Here is an 18,741-nt window from a genome sequence, read left to right on the forward strand (position 1 = left end):
GTTTTGCAGACAATACAAAACAGCCAGGTCAAGTGAGATACAGGCTGAAAAGCAGCTATCATAGGTACTGGCCTCATGGATGGACCCTCATAAATGTGTGGAAGTCTTTTGGCATGTAGAAAAGAAATAGCAGTAGCCTACAAGGTCTAATGGGTTTGCAGGTAAGCTGAGGGGTGAAGTTTAGGCCAAATGCATGGCCAGCACAACCTTTTAACAACTACGAAGGAAAAATACTGCCATTTTGTACCTACAACTGGGTTACTTCTGTGACATTCACCACACGTTCCCACAGGTTTGAACAGAATATTTTATCTTTTCTTTGTAACTGGAGATTCCCTTTACTCTTCTATTCCTCACTCTTTAATGTGTCACTATACTGATGAGGTCTCTAGGGCATATCACTTTAGACATATTCACATGGCTCTTTCAAATGATTTACAGTAAGTAATGCTGTAACAGGAATATAATTTTTGAAATATAATACCAGTCCATAGCAGCAGAGGTTCTGCTAGTGGTCAGAACTCCTAGAACCGTGGGAATAAGCTGTCATTAAGAACTTATCACCTGGAGGCCCTATCTTCATGTTGATGTTAGCTGGCACAGGACCAAATTTCAGTCCTCACTGGATCTCTACAGAGTCATCTCAGTTGAAAGTCTATCTGTCCTAATTACCCTGATCAGAAAGCTGGATAAAGCACAAGCAAGGTTCCTGCAAAAGAGCAAATTGGTCTGAGGCTTCTTATAGTGCAGAAAAGCAAAGTTCCTTTCTCTTTTTTCCAGGGAATTCCCTGCCATTGCAGAAACAGTTTGATCAATGAGTATTGATTTGTATCTATGAAACATTGGCCCTCCAACAGGAAAGAGTGAGATTGAGCTGGTTTTGATTGAACGTAAAAATTCATAGAGTCATAGAAACATAGAATTGCTCAGGCTGGAAAAGAACTTCAAGATCATCGAGTCTAATCTCGTCCTAACCTCATTACCCTATTCCTGATGACCCACCACTAAACTATGTCCCCAAGCACTACAACCAGGTGATTTTTCAACACTTTCAGGGATGGAGATTCAACCACCTCCCTGTTAAGCCTGTTCCAGTGTTTAACAATCCTTTCTCTAAAGAAGTTTCTCCCAATATCCAACCTGAGTCTCCCCTGATGCAACTTGAAACCATTTCCCCTTGTTCTGTCATCTGTCACCAGTGAGATGGGACCAGCCCCACTCTCACTACAACCTCCTTTCAGATGTTTGCACTGATATTTACAGTGATAAAGTCTCCCCTCAGCCTCCTTTTTCACAGACTAAACAGCCCCAACACCCTCAGTCACTCCTCATAGGTGATGTATTCCAAAAGTTTCACCAGCTTTGTTGAAAACACTACAATGTCCTTTTTGTACTGAGGTTCCCAAAACTGAATACAGTACTCGAGGTGGGACCTCCACAGTATCAAGTACAGGGGCAGAATTACTCCCCTAGTCCTGCTGGTCACACAATTTCTGATACACACCAGAATGTCATTGGCTTTCTTAGCTACCTAGGCACATTGCTGGCTCATATTCAACTGACTGCCAATCAATCCACCAAGGTCCTTTTCTGCCAGCTTTCCAGTTACTCTTCTCCAAGCCTGTCGTTTTGCCTAGGGTTGTTGTGACCAAGATGCAGGACCTGACACTTGGCCTGATTGAATTTCATACAGTTGGTCCTAGCCCAACCATTCAGTCTGTCCAGGTCCCTCTGTAAAGCCTTCCTACCATCCAAAAGATCAGCACCCCCTCCCATTTGGTGTCGTATGCAAACTTACTGAGGGTGCATCCATTTCCCTCATCAAGATCATTAATAAAGATGTTAAGGAGGAGAAGTCCCAGACTGAGCCCTAGGGGCACCACTCATGACTGGGCACCAACTGGATTTAACTCCATTGACCACAGCACTCTGGGCCTGTCCATCCATCCAGTGTTTAATCCAGCAGAGTATGTACCCATCCAAGCCACAGGCAGCTTTTCCATGAGGATGCTATGGAGGAGAGTGTCAAAGCTTTATTGAAGTCCAGGTAGACTACATCAACAGCCTTCTTCTCATCCATTAAGTAGTTCCCCTTGTCATAGAACAAGATCAGGTTTGTCAAGCAGGCAGGATCTGCCTTCCATGAACTCATGCTATCTGGGCCTGATTGTCTGGTTACCTTTAACTGTTCTATGATGGCTCTTGAGATTATCCATTCCATGACCTTCCCTGGCACCAAGGTGGGACTGTCAGGTCTACAGTTTCTGGGATCCTCTTTCCAGCCTTTCTTAAAGATGGGTGTCCCATTTGTCAGTTTCCAGTCCAATTGGACATCCTCAGTTAGCCGGGACTTCTGAAAGGTGATGGAGAGAGGCTTGACAACCACATCTGACAACTTTCTTAGCATTCTAGGGTGCAAACCATCCAGTTCCATAGACTTATGAGTGTCTTGCTTATGAAGCAGGTCCATAACTGTTTCTTCATGGATTACATAAGGACTAATCTGTTCCCCATCTCTGTCTTCCGTCTTAAGGGACTGTGTGCCCAGGAAACAACTCGTAAAATCTGAGGCAAAGAAAGCATTAAGTACCTCAGCCTCTTCTTGATTCTTGGTCACTGTGTTTCCCTCTGCATCTCATAGAGGATGGAGATTCTCCCCAGCCTTCCTGTTATTGATATATTTACAGAAACACTGATTGCTATTTTTCACATAGCCAAGTTTAGTTCCAGTTGGGCTTGGCCCTTCTAATTTTCTCTCTGCACAGATTCACTTCATCTTTGTAATCCTCATAAATTACCTGTCCTCTCTTCCAAAGACCATGAATTTTCTTCTTGTTTCAGAGTTCCTGCCAAAGGTCTCTATTCAGTGAGGCCATTCTCCTTCCTCATCAGCTCATCTTCCATGACTTGGGGATGGTCAAGTCCTGCACCTACAAAATTACCCTCTTAAGGTATGTTCAGCCTTCCTGGGCTCCTGTGTCCTCTATAACTGCCTTCGAAGAGACTCTCTCAACCATGGTCTAGAAGAGATCAAAGTCTGCTCTCCTGAAGTCCAAAGTGTCAGTTCTGCAGGCTGCCCTCCTTGCTTCAATAAAAATAGAAAAAATTATTATTTCATGGTCACTTTGCCCAAGACTGCCTCCAACCATTACATCCCCCCCAAGACCTTAATTATTAACACACAGCAGGTCCATGAGTGCTCTTCCCCTTGTTGGCTTCCTCACCGTCTGCGACAAGTAGTTATTTCCTACACATTCTAGGAACCTTCAGGACTGTTGTCCCTGCACTGTATATTTCCAGCAGATATCTAGGAAGTTGAAGCCTCCCAAGAGAATAAGAGGTACAGACCATGAGAAGTTACCAAACTCTCTCTAAAATACTTATCCACATCTTCATCCTGGTTGGGTGGTCTGTAGCAGACACCCACAATGGTGTCCATCTTATTAACCTTTCCCTTGATTCTAACCCATAAGCTTCCAACCTTGTCATAACCATCGTTAGTTTATAGACAATTATATCTCTCCCTAACATAGCGGGCTACCTCACCCCCTCTCCTTCCTTGCCTATCTCTTTTGAAAACTTGGTAGCCATCAATAGCAGCATTCCAGCTGTCTGGGTTATTCCACCATGTTTCTGTGATGGCGACTATATTACAGTTTCCTATCTGCACAATGGCCTCCAGCTCCTCCTGCTTGTTACCCATGCTGTGTGCATAGTGTTGGTGCACCTCAGCTGAGCCACCTTTTGAGCAAGAGGAGCTCTAATACCCTCTAGACCTTACTCAGATGTCTGCAAAGTAACCAGTCTCTCACCAATTCTTTTGTTCCTCCTGCCATAAGGAATATCATCCTCCTCCTTCACCAAGAACCAAGATTGTAAGTCCCTGCTAGCACTCTCATCTTCCTCAAGCACTGGCATGTTGCATCCAGGAACCACAATAGTGGCCCCACTTTCACCCCTGCCCTCCTTCATACCGAGTTTAGTTCATTTTCTAGAAAGCTTTGGAATTTTGAGAGAAGGCTAATGTCTGTATTAGTATTATTATGTGTTAATTCTTGTGTGACAGACTCTAATGATTTTATCGTTGAAAAAGATTGATCAGAAAAAAACCCAAACCTACAGATTTGGAATTTCCCAAAGTTACTGGAGAATGTTATACTAGAACCTAGTGTATATATATCCAGGGATGCTGGCATAAGAAGGAATAATTACATAATTTAATTTTTAAAGTTTTAGCCATGAAACAAACAGGATGACAAGAAGCATATTATTTCTACCTGAATATCAGCTCATTTGTGAATATCAGGGCAATGACTTTTCTTTTTTGTTTTGTTTTGTTTTGTTTTGTTGTTTTATAAGCCTGCAATTTCTAGTTTGCAAAAATCACAAGAATGAATGAAGTCTAAACGAATGAAGTCTACATTCCGTCAGAAGAACAAGTGATCAAAGCTTTGCTTTGTCGGCTGCTGGTTTTATTAATATATGAAAGGAGTTCCAAAAAACCCTTTAGCTCTAATAGAATTGAGTTGCTTTATCTGCAGATCTATTTGTAGATCTCTTTGCAACCTCTCAGTACATTCTGTAACAGTTGTAGAAAGGGCATCTTTGTTTTCCAAATTGAGGACAGCCTCTGCATTATGTAGGGGCTTTGGGTTACCAAAAAGATTTTTGCACAAGAGACAAAAAACACTCAAGACAGCAGCCTGAAATGTTCTCAGGATTTCAAAGCAGTGGTCAAATAGGAAGACCTTTTCTTCCACAAATGTGGCATTCAAATACTATGCTATGGGCAGATTTGACAAAATCTTGAGGTTTTGCAGCAGATCTATAGCAAGAATAGTACCTTCAAGTTCATGTAAAGCAATAGTGTTCATGGAAACTTGACCTTTCAAAAAATCTTCTGCTTCTTAATATAAACTCATTCATCCCAAACTGATAAACTTAGTTAATTACAGACACAAAGAACTACAAATTTTGTCTTAAAAGTTCCAGATGTATTTTTTTATCTCACTGAGTTAAATGACTGGATTCATTTAGTAGCTTTAACTAAGTGATGAAGACCAAAAAGGCACCTGAGTGTGTTAAATACATTTGAAGAGTACTGCACACCTTGAAAAAATCTGAAATTTGGAAGTGCCAGTTTCTCATGAGAATGTGAAAACTGAAGCAAATTTTTAGACTTGTAACATATTCAGGACACTTGATAAACTTTGCAACTCTTCAGGGTTTATGAAAAACTTGTTTCCCGGTTTAAAATCAGATATTAGATCATACGTCTAAAAAGAAGGAAATATTTGTATATGTTTCTGATTTAAATTTAAAAAAAAATAAATTTCAATAGATGCATGACATGGTACAGCCAGAAAAAAGGAATATTAGAGAGGAAACACAGACCAATAAATACACATGCAGACAAAACAAATGCAAATTAGTCAATGATAAATCTTCTAAAATGTAAATAAAATTCAAGCAATGGGAAACATCAAATTTAGTGTGGAAGCAAATATATCAAACCACTGCCTTGTGTTTAGACAAGGCTACCTTTATTTGTAAAGAAAATAGGTTGAAGGAAAGGACAAAAATCTAGAGTGTGAACACACAGAGGCACACTCATGCATGTTGGAAAACGATGATTTCAGAAGAAATGAATGCGCAGGGAGTACTTCAGATGATCAATAACACTTCCAGGACATGTTTCACCATATCTGTCCTTCAAGACAGTTACATCCAGTGACAGGAACAATTTCTTAATCAGTAGTAGATATCTTTTGACTTTTAGGTTAAGCATTTTCACACAAACCATAAAGGGACAAAGATAATTTGATCTTGTAGATGTTGCTGTAGAGGTACCTCTTGTAGAGGTAGAGGTGGACATAAACATGATGATAAGAAGCACACGCCAAAAAAAGCAGTATATGCAATATATAATTTATATGCAAACATATAGTGTGATGGACATTCGGGTAGAACAAAACTATAATCAAATAGATATGAAGATACGTAGAGAGAAATGTAAGCTAAAACCAAGCTAAAGGAAATACAGATGAACTAGTCAACAAGTAAAATTCCCACCAAGGAGAACAATATCCTGAAAAAAAGGCTGGAAAAAAGAAAAAAAAAGCTTCTGACATTGAAAGATAAAATGTCTTTGTAAAACTAGATCTGTCGTCAGCAGGTGGCATAGATTAGTTTGTGTACACTGAAAAAAAATTACATTCTGGTTCTGGATTATTATTATTATTATTACTCAGAAACAGTATTGTGTTAGAGAATACAGCTGACCGTTTATCTCAGGTATTAAATCTGTATTTGCTACCAACCTTGGTAATGATATATAATGGACTGCAATTTAATTAGAAGAGTTTTAATGTTTTGCAAGATGATATGATATTAAACCCTTCTTGGAGTCTTGGTTCCAGGCTAAAGGTACTATAAAAAACATCTTAAGATGTTAAAAGGATGCTTTCAAAGGCTTGGGAGTCAAGTTATGATCCCTATTTGACTCCATTGAATTACAAGGCAGCATCACAGAAACCCACCTGAGAAACAAATTGTTTAAGAGAAAGCTTGAACTTGGTCTTCCCTGTCATGAGATAATTTCTGTTAAAAAGAGGGAATTTGAACCTTCTTGTAAAAATCAAACAGAGGATCACATGAATGAAAACTTCACAGTTGCTTGACTGCAGATTTTCTTCGATGGAGGGAGTATAAAATAAATTCATAAAAGAAACAGTGTCAGATCAGACAGTGTCAGGGGAAAAGACGATGCAGTGCATTGCAGCAGCTGACTTCATGAGGCTTTCTCTAGGACATGAAGGCCACCATCTCATAGAATGTCTCATAAATACTGACACATGCGTACATTACTAACATTATTTCTTCATTGGAGAATGACAATAAAAGAGGAAAGGGTTTCTTGAAAAAGATTATTTTACAGTATGCCAGCCCCTGGAATATGTGGGTCTATATCTAAGTTAGCTGTTAAAGTGAGTTGTCGTTAAGAACCTGAAAAAACACCAGTCCAAAAGAAACACACTCAGAAATAGGGAACTTTTAATCTCTCTCAAGGGCATTTTGCTGTCACCCTCCACTATAAAGAGCACATGCTACTTTAATATACTCTCTATGGAAAATTCGTCTGTACTTTTAATTATTATATCTGTTGGGTTTATATATATAATTACAGTGACTGTGCATTTATCCATCCGTAAACACAAATTTTATACCTGCATATGGAGAAGTTACATGTATTTCAACCACGATGACTTCAGGATAAAAGGAAAAAGAGTAAAGTCGTCCAAACCCAATATTGATAAATATTAACAAGTGAAACTTGGGGTGAGATGAACTGGATCATTATTTTGAAGAAAAATTCATAAATAGGAAAAAGTTGGGAAGAAATTTAACATATTTAAATTTGTGTGAAAACTTTTGTTAAGGACAGGAAGTGCAGCCTGTGATTTATATAAATTTATTAATAGTTTCCTCATGCTAGATGCAGAAACAGACTATTTCCTCTTTCCTACATATTACAGTGTCTGTTAATCTACAAGAGAAAAATCTTAATCCCCTTGAAATATTTTCAGATAGTTGATGGAAAGTGAAGTAACTGGATGTTTCCTGTGCAAATACTATAAAAAAAAAAATCTCCAAAGCAATTTTGCAATTTCCAGTGTGAGAACATCTCCATTTAGATAAGTCAATCAATATAAACCCTGACCCTCTCAAAAAAAAAAAAAAAAAAAAAAAAAAAAGAGAGAGAGAGAGAGAAAAGAGGAGACACCCAAATCCTTTTACTATTCCCAATGAGTTTTGCATCAGACTTATAAAGGTTCAACAAAAATAAGTATTGCTTTTACATAAAAAGAAATGAACCTTGTTAGGACAGTTCATCTCAGTAAGAAGTGTGGGCATCGAAGCACAGTCTCAAAGCATAGGGGGTGGATAATCATTTGCTTTAATTGCTTTTCTAATGCAAGAGGAGAAAGAACGTCTAAGAATTGTTTTTGCAAAGCACAATGAAGAGTTAGCTTGCCTCTTACACCATTAAGTGCTTGCAGATACACATCAAAATACTACCAAACTCTAACAGAGCACTTTTCATCGCAATATCTCAAAAGTGCTTTAAAAACTATATAGCATCATCCCTTCCAGTGCTAGAAATAGAGGCATGGAGATGTGAAGTGACTCACAACACACAGAAGCCCTGGAAGAAAATCAAGATTTCTTTTTCATCCAGTTAGTGTTCAATCCTGTGGGCTGCTTCTCTTCCATGAGCCAATGTGTACAATTTCTTCAGAAATCAGAAGGAAAAGAGTGGCTACAATAAATTAACTGAGCAGATGCTGGAGCTGTTTGCAAAACAACCATTAGAACGTGGTTTCTAAGTGTAAAGGGTCAGTTCCCATAAAGGCATGCTGGAAAATCCTCACATTACAGAGAAATACAGGGTTTACTACAGGAAGCAAATCTTTTCTGGGGACTTTAGTGGGAGAGAAGAGTGTCCAGAACACATGTTCAGGCTATATGAGGTTTAATGTCTACTTTAACCCATAGACTTAGTCAGAGGAGACTAGAGACACATCTGAGAATTCAGAAGTTTAATCAATAATCAATGTCCCTGATTTAGGAGTGTTCCAGGTCCCATCGGACAAAAACGCCAGATACAGCTGTAGCTGGAAGTTAGCCTGAATATGTCTTTGTGTCTTTAATGATCTTCCCTAAAAGGATTGGTTTGCAACATTGCTCTTACCTTCAGAGGGAGGCTGATACCAACCCTGAGGAACCCATCCACAGTGGTGTGTTACCTGGTGCTCCATAGCTGTCAGGCTCAGGTTCAAGCTGCAGATAAAACTGTGCATAGAAGTGATCTAATTATGCATGCAAATAACTCATTAGTGCACCAGCTGATTACTTGCCTGTGTAATTCCTGCAGTCAAGAACATATTATACCAAAACATTTTTATACCTGCAGTTCTAAAAGGCTGAAGCTCATCAAGTAAACGATTTCTCCTGCAAGGACGATAAAACTGAAGAACAGCAGAAGGGGAAGCTTTATGACCATCCAGTGGGGGTCAGGGCCACTTGCTCTGAAGGGCCAAAGACCTTGCAATTAAGGCAAAATCTACTCAAAGGGCAGGGAAAGTTTCTTCTTGATTCTCAGTAGTTAAAAGCTCACGCACACCAAGGAGCACAAGAGCTTTGACCCTTCCAGAACTCTGAATATTTTATCTAAGTACATGTCAGACCCTTTGTAATGCTCTGAAAATCTTGGCTTTAATAATGGACTAGGGAATTATTGCCACTGATTTCAGTGCACTGTCTGGAAATACATTTTTCTCTAACATATTTTATATTCTAAGTCCACTTTCAGTGGATAACTCTTTAATCTCCTGTTAAAGAGGAAAGAAGACTGGATTACAAAGAGCTGAACATTCTCTATTTACATTTTTGGAGAATGTTCAGGAATGAAGACTTGACCCTAATTCAGGTTTTTACATTTTAATTATCAGTTTGTACCACTGATTCATGTCTCAAGAATATCCTTTCAATTTAGAAAAGAAGTGGATGGAGACATACGTATGTTTTAGAGACCCAGAGCCAGCTCAATTTTTGACAGATTGTTTCAGAAATCATAGCAAGGGTTAAATTATGTTAATTATTTATAATATTCTAATCTACTGAAGTTTGAGAGATTTTGGGTGCTCTATATTCATCTTTTTTGTTGATGCACTTTGTTGATGTTGATGTATTCATCATGGGGAAATAGTAAGCAATAAAATAAGAAAAGATAAAATGAGTCTGCTGTAGTTGTTGCATTGTTTATCACACCTGTTTTTTTTACCATGCACACAGCAGGTATTGGTAATTCATGACTTAGTGAAAGCATGTCTGTGAGCATTTATGTACCTCATACCATTATCAGCACCTCATCTTTAAGTATGTTTAGAGTCTCCCTTCCTGTTCCATGATGTTGGTAGTTATCTTCATTTCAATAAAAGATATTTATTTTTAAAAAAGCAACACACACTGGTATCTACAATGGCAAAGCTCATAAAGGAGAATGTAATTCAAGTGTAAATATCTCACCAGTATTTGCAAATTGATCTCCTATATAAACCAAAATCTAAAGCCAACATTTCAGAGTTTTGCAGCATTATAGTAACCTAACTATCACTTTCCAGATTTAGATATTTGATGCTTTGAAAAGCCCACATTTCAGCCCTAGATTCACCTGGAGAAAAATTCAAAACCTGAAATTACACATTTACTAGAAGATTTACTGGAAGAAGAGCTACAGTATCTAGACTGTCAATTTATATGATCGGCACCATGCAACCTGATCCTAACCACACAGAGCATCTGCATCATGGCCACAGGTTGCCTCTATGGAGCTTGGCAGATTTAAGTCCTTCTATAAAATGACTGACATGAGGAGAAAGGAGCAGCTGATACTTGGTGCTAATGCTGGTCCAGGAGCAGGAGGTAGATGCTTGTCTGGGGCTCACAGGCAAGGATCCCCCTCTGCTCTAGGTTGAAACTCATTCTGCAGGGGTGGATGCTTGTATCTTCTCCAAAGACCTGACAGAGGATATGGTTTTTCTTCTAAAACATGACTTCTAGAGAATGTGGTGCAAAGAGCTCCCCTGCATATTGATGTCAAAGATTCTCAGGAGATGAATAGATCATAGCTTTGCATGTCTGAGCTGAGCAGAACCAGCCTTTCAGCTCTTTCTACCCCAAAAGACTCAATTAAAAGGCTATGGTGATGGCTAAAGAGGGAACATTCACCAACCCCTTGCTGCTACTTCACAGCAATGAAGGATGCTAGAAACCATTAAGCTAGAGAGAGATGAGGAATTCAAGAATGAGTGCATTTGCATTGAGGAAAGTTTGCTATGTTTCTCACCTTACCCATCCACCTCATTTTCTAATGTGTTCTTGCAAGTGAGAATGTGTGGAAAAGAAAATGTAGAAAGAGAAATTGCACCCCCAAAAGGAGCCCAGTGTTTAGAAGGAGATGGTTTTCTTCCTGGAAATGAAATCTAGGTAGGTTTATCTATTTCAGAATGTGTCATGCCAGTGGACCAGAAAGTGCTGTTGCTATCTCTTTCTTAGGAAAGGGTGGAGAATATCATCTATTCAAACACCGTTTCCAGAAGAAATGCTAATATGCTGAAGGAATCTGATCTATTTAGAGAGTGCATATTTGTAGCAGATGATGACATTATTTTAAATTCATCAGGTTCAGAAGTTTTAAGGTTTTTTTTAACCATTCTTCTCCAGATTTACTGAAGCTTTTGCAGAACTGCTGACATCCCTCCTGAGAATTTAATTTGAAATCTAAAAAAAAAAAAAAAATATTTAGTAAGTATAACGCTCCACAGAAGCACTGTTATCTCCTGGGTGCGGGATAACTCAAATGCAGTAACTTGATTGCTGCAAAGGTAATGAATTGCCTTTGGGAACAGAATAAAGTATTGACAGTAAAGATTTGAACACAGGAAATTTTGAACATATATTTTGCTTTTATTTTGGTTGTGTATGAATGCAATAATGATCAAACTCCTCAGTGTCCCTGGAATTTAACAGGTGCAGCATAAGCAACATAGCACTCCAAATGACTCAGAGATCATGGTTTTAAAGTCACATGTTAAAAAAAAAAATATTATTTGCTTTGTATATGGGAAAGTGAGGCATTTTGAGCGTTAATTCTTCACCCACAAGCTTGCAGTACCCCTGGAAGAGGTGTTAACAGGATAATTTTCTCATGATTTCTAAGATTATCCTGCTTTGTTTTTCTGATATTTTTAATTTCTAAGCACACTATTAAAAATAAATGCCTGTGTTTTCTTTTGTTTTATATGTTCTCTGGCATAAGCAGTACTCAAATGCAAATTCTCTAAGCCTACCTGCAGTGCAGTGGTTTGTCTTTGCCATTCCTTTTAACTGAGTTGTTAGTATGATTCAGAAGAATGCTAGACTTCTTAGAAATTAATTGCTGCACTTGTCTTTAAAAGAACTTTTGTTTTTTGTTTTATCTTTATTTTTTTTCAAATGTTCTTACTGTTTCCTGGCAGGGTGTCTGCCTTTTGGGTTGTTCTCTGCTTCCTGTGGAAACTTCATGTACTTTATTTTGTTTGCTTTATTTTCCTGATTGTAATAAACGAGTGTCTGAACAGATCAGTGAGATTGTTCCAGGTCTAATTTTTATGTGATATATGAACTTAAAATTGCATCCCACCAAAATAATTGTTATCTAGTGAGTTCTTCAGCTCTATACAGTAATAAATCTAAATACACACATATTTTAGGCCATGCCTTCCTGATAACCATTAGAAATTGCACATAAGAGGAAAAAGTGACATTACAATCTCTCCTGCCTAAATATGTATTATGAACAATGCCTCTCATATAACCTATGCATACAGGATGGATGAATAGCCAGTGGTCAGGTTTGTTAGAACAAAGCAAGACAGAGAACCTAGTCTGTAGCTGAGATTGCAATGTTGTAGATAAGTTAAGAAAGAAATATCCAGTCTTCTATGCCAAAAGCAAACAGAAAATAAGTAGATACTCACTTTTGCCTAAGATAGGAAAAATATTTCTCAAAAATCCCTTGGGAATCTTTTGCATGTTCATATTTGTGTGAGTGTGAAGAAAGTGGCGAAGTTAAATCTACCTGTTCTGGCAAGACTATTAGAGCTTGCCCTGGCACACTGGGGTCAAAATATCTGACTACTAGAGCAATATATGTATTTGTGCTGAAAGGAAGACATATGTAGGTGCCTCACAAAAAAAAAACAACCCATGCCTTGTATTTTGGAAAGAATGTTCAGTTAGGAAGAATTAATAAAAGAGTGGAGTTTGTACATGTGCTCTTTAGAAAATCTTACTGAATGTTGATTAAAACAAATAAGATAATAGTCTGTCTGGAAGGCACACTTAATCTAAAAGAGAAAGATAAACTGACTTAAAAAGCCAATCTTTCCTCTAACATTAAAGATTTCAACATTTCTGCCTCTTTGCCATTCAGGACCTCCTTTAAATTTTAAACTTCAGTTCTTGTTTTGCTTCATCATCTAGGAACATTCTGTCCTCCATATCCATTTCCACTTCATTTCTACTTTTTATTAGACCGTATGAACTGTGATGTGTGTTTCAGTAGCGTGGAAATTTCAAAGGCTATGATACAGAGCAACAACAGATACTGGAAGGTGTAAAAAATTATATATTCCTGTGTGGTCAGCTGGAGAAGTTTTGGTGAGAAAAAAAAAAACAAACCAAACCAAACCAAAAAACAGCGCCCCTCCCCCCAGCAACCAATCAATCAAACAGACAAACAAACAAACAGAAAAAACCCAAACACACAAACAAACAAAAAAGCCCAGTAAAACTAACCAACCAAACAAAAAATCCCCAAACTGGCCACTTTTCTGCTGGATTTCTGGTTCACATACTAGTACTCCTATGTAAAGTACTAGTATGGAGTATTGCCAGACGTAAGTTTCCTGTGGAAGCAACAGTCACTCCATATTAATTTGTACATGCAGCTCCTTTTTTTCCCCTAGGAAAAGAAAATACAGTGGTTTGGTGTGCTTCAAAGGATCAGAAGAATTTCTCTTGAAGAAATTCTTCATTTTCTTTCATGAAAAGTTTCTTCCTTTATCCCATAAAATAGTTTTAATGACAGCAGAACCACCTCCATCCCCTGTACCAGCCATCTTCTGGGATTACAGCACTTAAAAAAGGAAAAAAATATCAGGGAAAGAGTGACTTAGACTGCACCCCTGTGTGATTCATCTTATGATAAAATAATTGCTTCACAGCTGCAAAGACATTTTGCTTTTTCAGTGCTGTACCTCAAAATTCTTGTCTGAACCAAAGACTTTGCAAAGGAGGCCATATGCAGAATGAACACTCACAATGTTCCATACTTAAAGTAGATCAATTAAACAAGAAAAAAAGGAAAATAGAAAAAGATAAAAAGAAAAGGAAAAGAAAGAGGGAAAAGGAAAAAATGGAAACTAAAAGAAAAAGGAAAGGGATAGGGAAAAGAAGCATGAAAGAAAGGAAAAGGAAGAAGAACGGGGTTAAAGAGAAAAAGAAAACAATAGGTTGAAATTTCCAAACTATTTTTATTCAGCTATCCTAGTGCTTCTGTGCCCATCAATCTCTGTATGTTTTGGAGGCTAGAGGAGATGCTGTGACTTTAGTGTCAAGTGTTTTCAGGCGTCAAGGCTGTTTTCAAGAATCATTGGTAAGAGCAGAGAAAGTTAATTAGATACAGATAGAGTAGAAGTAAACTAATCCAAAGTTTCCATGAAGATTAGTCAAAGTTTGCGTTACTACAGTGTTGCAGTTGCTAGTGCAGAATATCTTATCTAGGTGCTTTTGATGAAGTTGGGGTTTGCTGTAAAACTGTTTCCAAAGCACCTCTTCTCAGATGGAGAAACAAACTGTTCCCAGATCCTTGTCTGTCATGACAGCTAGAAGTGTCTAGTTAACCTCTGCCACCAAAGCCAAGATAAACAAGTCTCAGACTACTTTTCATCAGGACCTAAAAAACCTCACAGTCAGCTAATCTGTAGGATTTACTCTGTGGGCAATAAAATTTCCCTTAGCTTGTTTGTTTCTCTGCATTATACATAGCAATATACCGTCCTGTGAGTCCTTATACCTCCCCTTCTCTATACGCCCCCATGATGGTTTCTAGAGATGTTTTCAGAGGTGAGTTCTGTCTGACCTTGGTGCCCCTTGCCCAGGGTTCCAGCCCAGCACCAAGCTCTCCTTTCTGCTGAGATGGACTTGTTATGGCAAGAGAAGGCAGAGCTATTTCATCAAAGTGAGAAAAATAACCTGAACATTTCACACCACCTCCATGTAAAAAATTTTTCCATGAGGACAGTAATACCTTCAAGAAAGAAACCAGAACTGGAATTTTAAAAATTCACTTTAGTTTACCTGTTCACTTCATTATATTTTGTTTTCATATGATTTCTTGTTAGGTAACCAACTGTTCCAATGTCTTTCATAGTGTTACACAGTGGTATATAGATAGCTGTAAAGCACAAATTGATGTGCCATAAATACTGTGAAATAATTTAAGCAGAAAAGGCTTGTATTAACACGCTTGTTGCTGACTGAAAATCTTACTTCTCTAGATCAAAAAAATCTCCTTTTGGTGTAAGAATTAAGCTGTGACACTTTGATCAAGGAAAAGAGCACACAGTTTGTGTTGTAATTAGGAAAACAGCTGCTTTTTATATTCAGAGAAAATGTACGGAGTTGGTCATTTACAGAAATTGTAAGCTGGCTGTGAAGTAGTTTTTCAATTGCTTTTTTTATTTAAATGCCACCTAAATTCTCTGCAATGTATCTAGTTTTCCTCTTGACTCATCTTGCAAAATGTTACTATTTTGCATCCAAACCAGCAACAAACCAGCCTGGGATTTTTTCCAAGAAGCAGAAATTCTGTAATACCCCATGAATAAAAGCAAGATAGCCTTCTCCTATAAAACATACAGCTAGAGGTCACAGGATCTTATTTTTCTGGAAAAGTAAGAAAAAAACAACTACAGAAAAACTAAACTATGTGGCTTATTTTTTTTGGCTACCGTTCACCTTTAGTGTTGGATACTTCTTAATAGATCAGGATTTAGAACCTCCCTAGTATGTCAGGCCTGGAGGGACCACTTTGAATTGGAGTTGAATTGTCAGAGTGGGATCTCAAGGAACAAATATTGTGATGTCACCACAAACTAACAAAAAGCTATTTATTGCTGTTTCTCTGTAGAGTTCACAATCTCTGTGCACAGAGCAAGGCTCTGCAGAGACAGTGCTGTGATGATAAGCTGCAAATATCTCTTGAGAAACTCAGCGAATCTGCTCAGGAGGTGATTTTTCCTTTGAATTTGGAACTGCCAAATGAGCTAGGTACTGTGGTTAATTCTGCCATCTCTGTTGTCTACATCAGCTAAATGTGACAAGGTTGTGTGGTCTGAAATGAAGGATGATTTGCTTCTAGAGCCACAGGTACCCTTTGAAGGTGGAAGCTCACAAAGGGTCAGTTGTGTGAGTTTTCTGCTGTATGCAAAGGATTTGAATATTCTGGGAAAGGCCACAACTGAAATTTCATCCTTGGATTTGGGGTTTTCAACTGATATAGCAGTCCCTCTGTGCTGTCTGCTGCTGATGATATATTGAGGCCCCTATCTCTATTTTTTTTCCCTGTTGTGCTTTTTAACTGCTTTTAGAGAACAATTCCCCAGCCTGCTAAAATAAACAAGTATGTCTCCTGGATAGTAAAAATGCTGGATCAATTACTGAAACTGTCTGGGAATCTTAAATCCCTCTCTTAAAATATATTTTCAGATCTGCTTAGGAAGAAGTAAAGGAAAGCAAATCTTTACTTGCAGTTAGCCCTGTGAGAAAATGCCTTCCCACACAAATCTTTCCATTTCTGCCTCCCTCCCTTTCCCCTTCTCTCTCTGTCTCTCCTAGTGACACATAGTAGGAACTAACAACCTGAACAGCCATAAACTATGGCAGTAACTTCCACCCACACACCTCATTAGGACTTTAACACATTTTCCTTTGCCTTTCCCCATCACTACTAAGTGGCACAACTGAGAAGTTGCCCTTTCACATTTTAATTGGAAGCAGTCAGTGGATTTTATGCTTGGTAGTTTGGTAATTATTTGGTCTGTGACTTACTGGACACTGGTCTCTCTGGTCATTTCAGGTTTTGAGTCTATCCAATAATTGCTAATCATCAAGGACTCTTCAAGAACACATATTCCTCTTTTGTGGACAGAATGCCTTTGATTCTGCTGCCTTATTTTTTCATTCTTGTTTTTAAGTCAATGAAGAAACTGTGACTTCTTCAGTGGAAACATTGACATTAGATCCTGTCATGATGTCAGAAGACCTGGTTTTATATTTTACCCTAAGTCTTTGCTGGGGTAACTGAGACTCTGTAATTGCCCAGTTGGCATTGTCATGAATTTGCCTTTGTAGTGTGTCTAAGCTGACATGCTGCTTCCTACCCAGCAGTTTTAGGGACTTTTTACAAAAGCTTAAGTAAAAGTCAGCAGCTTGATTCTGTTTACTTGGATTTGAGTACTGACTTATCCTTTCCATGTCCAGTGTTTTACTAATGGTTTATGAACTTCATCCGTTTTAGACTATGTTCTTACCTCATGGAACTAATTCACCTTAAGCATCTTTTCCAAAAGACTGGTCTCATGGGTCAAGTGAAGACTCTGAAGTAAAATTTTCCAGTCCTTCTTGCCATTTTAATTCTGTGTAGCCAGATACAACACTAGTCTATTCTTCAGGAAGTTGTAATACACCCTTAATTTACTTGTGATTAGCTGAGTGATGACTACAAAGCATTTGGAACTTATTGAATTAAAGGAGTTAAGGAGCTAAACTTAGGGAGTTAAACACTTAAGGTGTTTAAAAAGTGTAACTGAAGCTGAATGTGGCAGCTATTTCATAAATATTGAATGTAAGTTAAACAATAAGGACAGATTTAAATAGTCAAAATATAAGAAACTCCCACAAGGGCAAGTGGTGTGATAATGCTAATGTTCTTTTGTGAGGCTAAGACTATAGATGTTGTGGTATGTACAAGTTATTTCATGAATAATAATTACAGAAAGAACAAGAATGTATACTTTTATATATTTATTTCTGAGCGATAATCTAGTTGTTTTTTTGTTGTTTTGTGGGTTTTTTTGTTGTTGATTTTAAATTTTTTTTTAATACAAGCACATTTTTCTCTTTTTCAGAAAAAGTGAAAACAGAAAGTCCAAGGCATAAGAGTTTACAAAGCAGTATGGTGTGTAGGGGGAGCAGTGTTTTCTTATGCAAATGCCTATCATCCTGCCCTGATAACATGATGAGCTAGATTAATTTAGTGAACTTCTTCTCCTGCAGATGGATGGAACAACTTAAGGATGGCATAAAATTAGTTACTACAGAGATGAAATTTAAGCTTTCCTTGTAAATCTAGCCCTATTTTTCTTTATACAAGAGTTATACAGCAAATAGTTGTTGAAGTTTACTCCAAGTCATTTCAAAGGCAAAGGCAGACTCTGCCTCAAAGAGTCTTCATTTTCTGAGTGAGTGACCAACTCCTTTCAGCTCTATCTGGGAAAGCAGAGAAATTATGTTCTTGTAACCAAGCAGAAAACACCTAAGGTAGTCTATTGCATTGTCCTTCTCTCCTAATCTGACCATACTCCTAGGATGGATTCTGATGGATGCTCAAGTCAGATGCAATACTGTTGGCTTTTGCCATGCTGTTTCCTTCAAAGATATCTATCAGAGCTGGAAATCCATTGCATTGGTTGCATTGGCTATCAAGTGTAAGAGATCACAATATTTTCCCCTTCTCTGACTTCCTTTAGCTTCTTGTTCAGAAACTGATGATCAGATTTTAAATTGGTAAGAATAAAAATGAAAGTTCCTAATGTTCTTAAAATCTTTTTTATTATGCAGATAAAAATGCCAAAAGCTTTCTTTTAGCAAGGCAGAGTAATCAATACCCACCTGCAAATTTGGGAAACTGGGACTGGGCACTCATGCTGTTCAGGGGTAATTGAACTAGGTGGAGCTTCTTCAGGTCTAAACCTGTACAGAAACTCTAAAGTCTCTTTCTACTTGCAATGTTTTTACTTCATAGCAATAAAACAAAACTCTGGTGTTTCCAAAGTTTTGTAACCACCTGTAGTG

This window comes from Calypte anna, chromosome Z (genome assembly GCF_003957555.1).
Source record: "Calypte anna isolate BGI_N300 chromosome Z, bCalAnn1_v1.p, whole genome shotgun sequence".
NCBI classification, from domain to species: domain Eukaryota; kingdom Metazoa; phylum Chordata; class Aves; order Apodiformes; family Trochilidae; genus Calypte; species Calypte anna.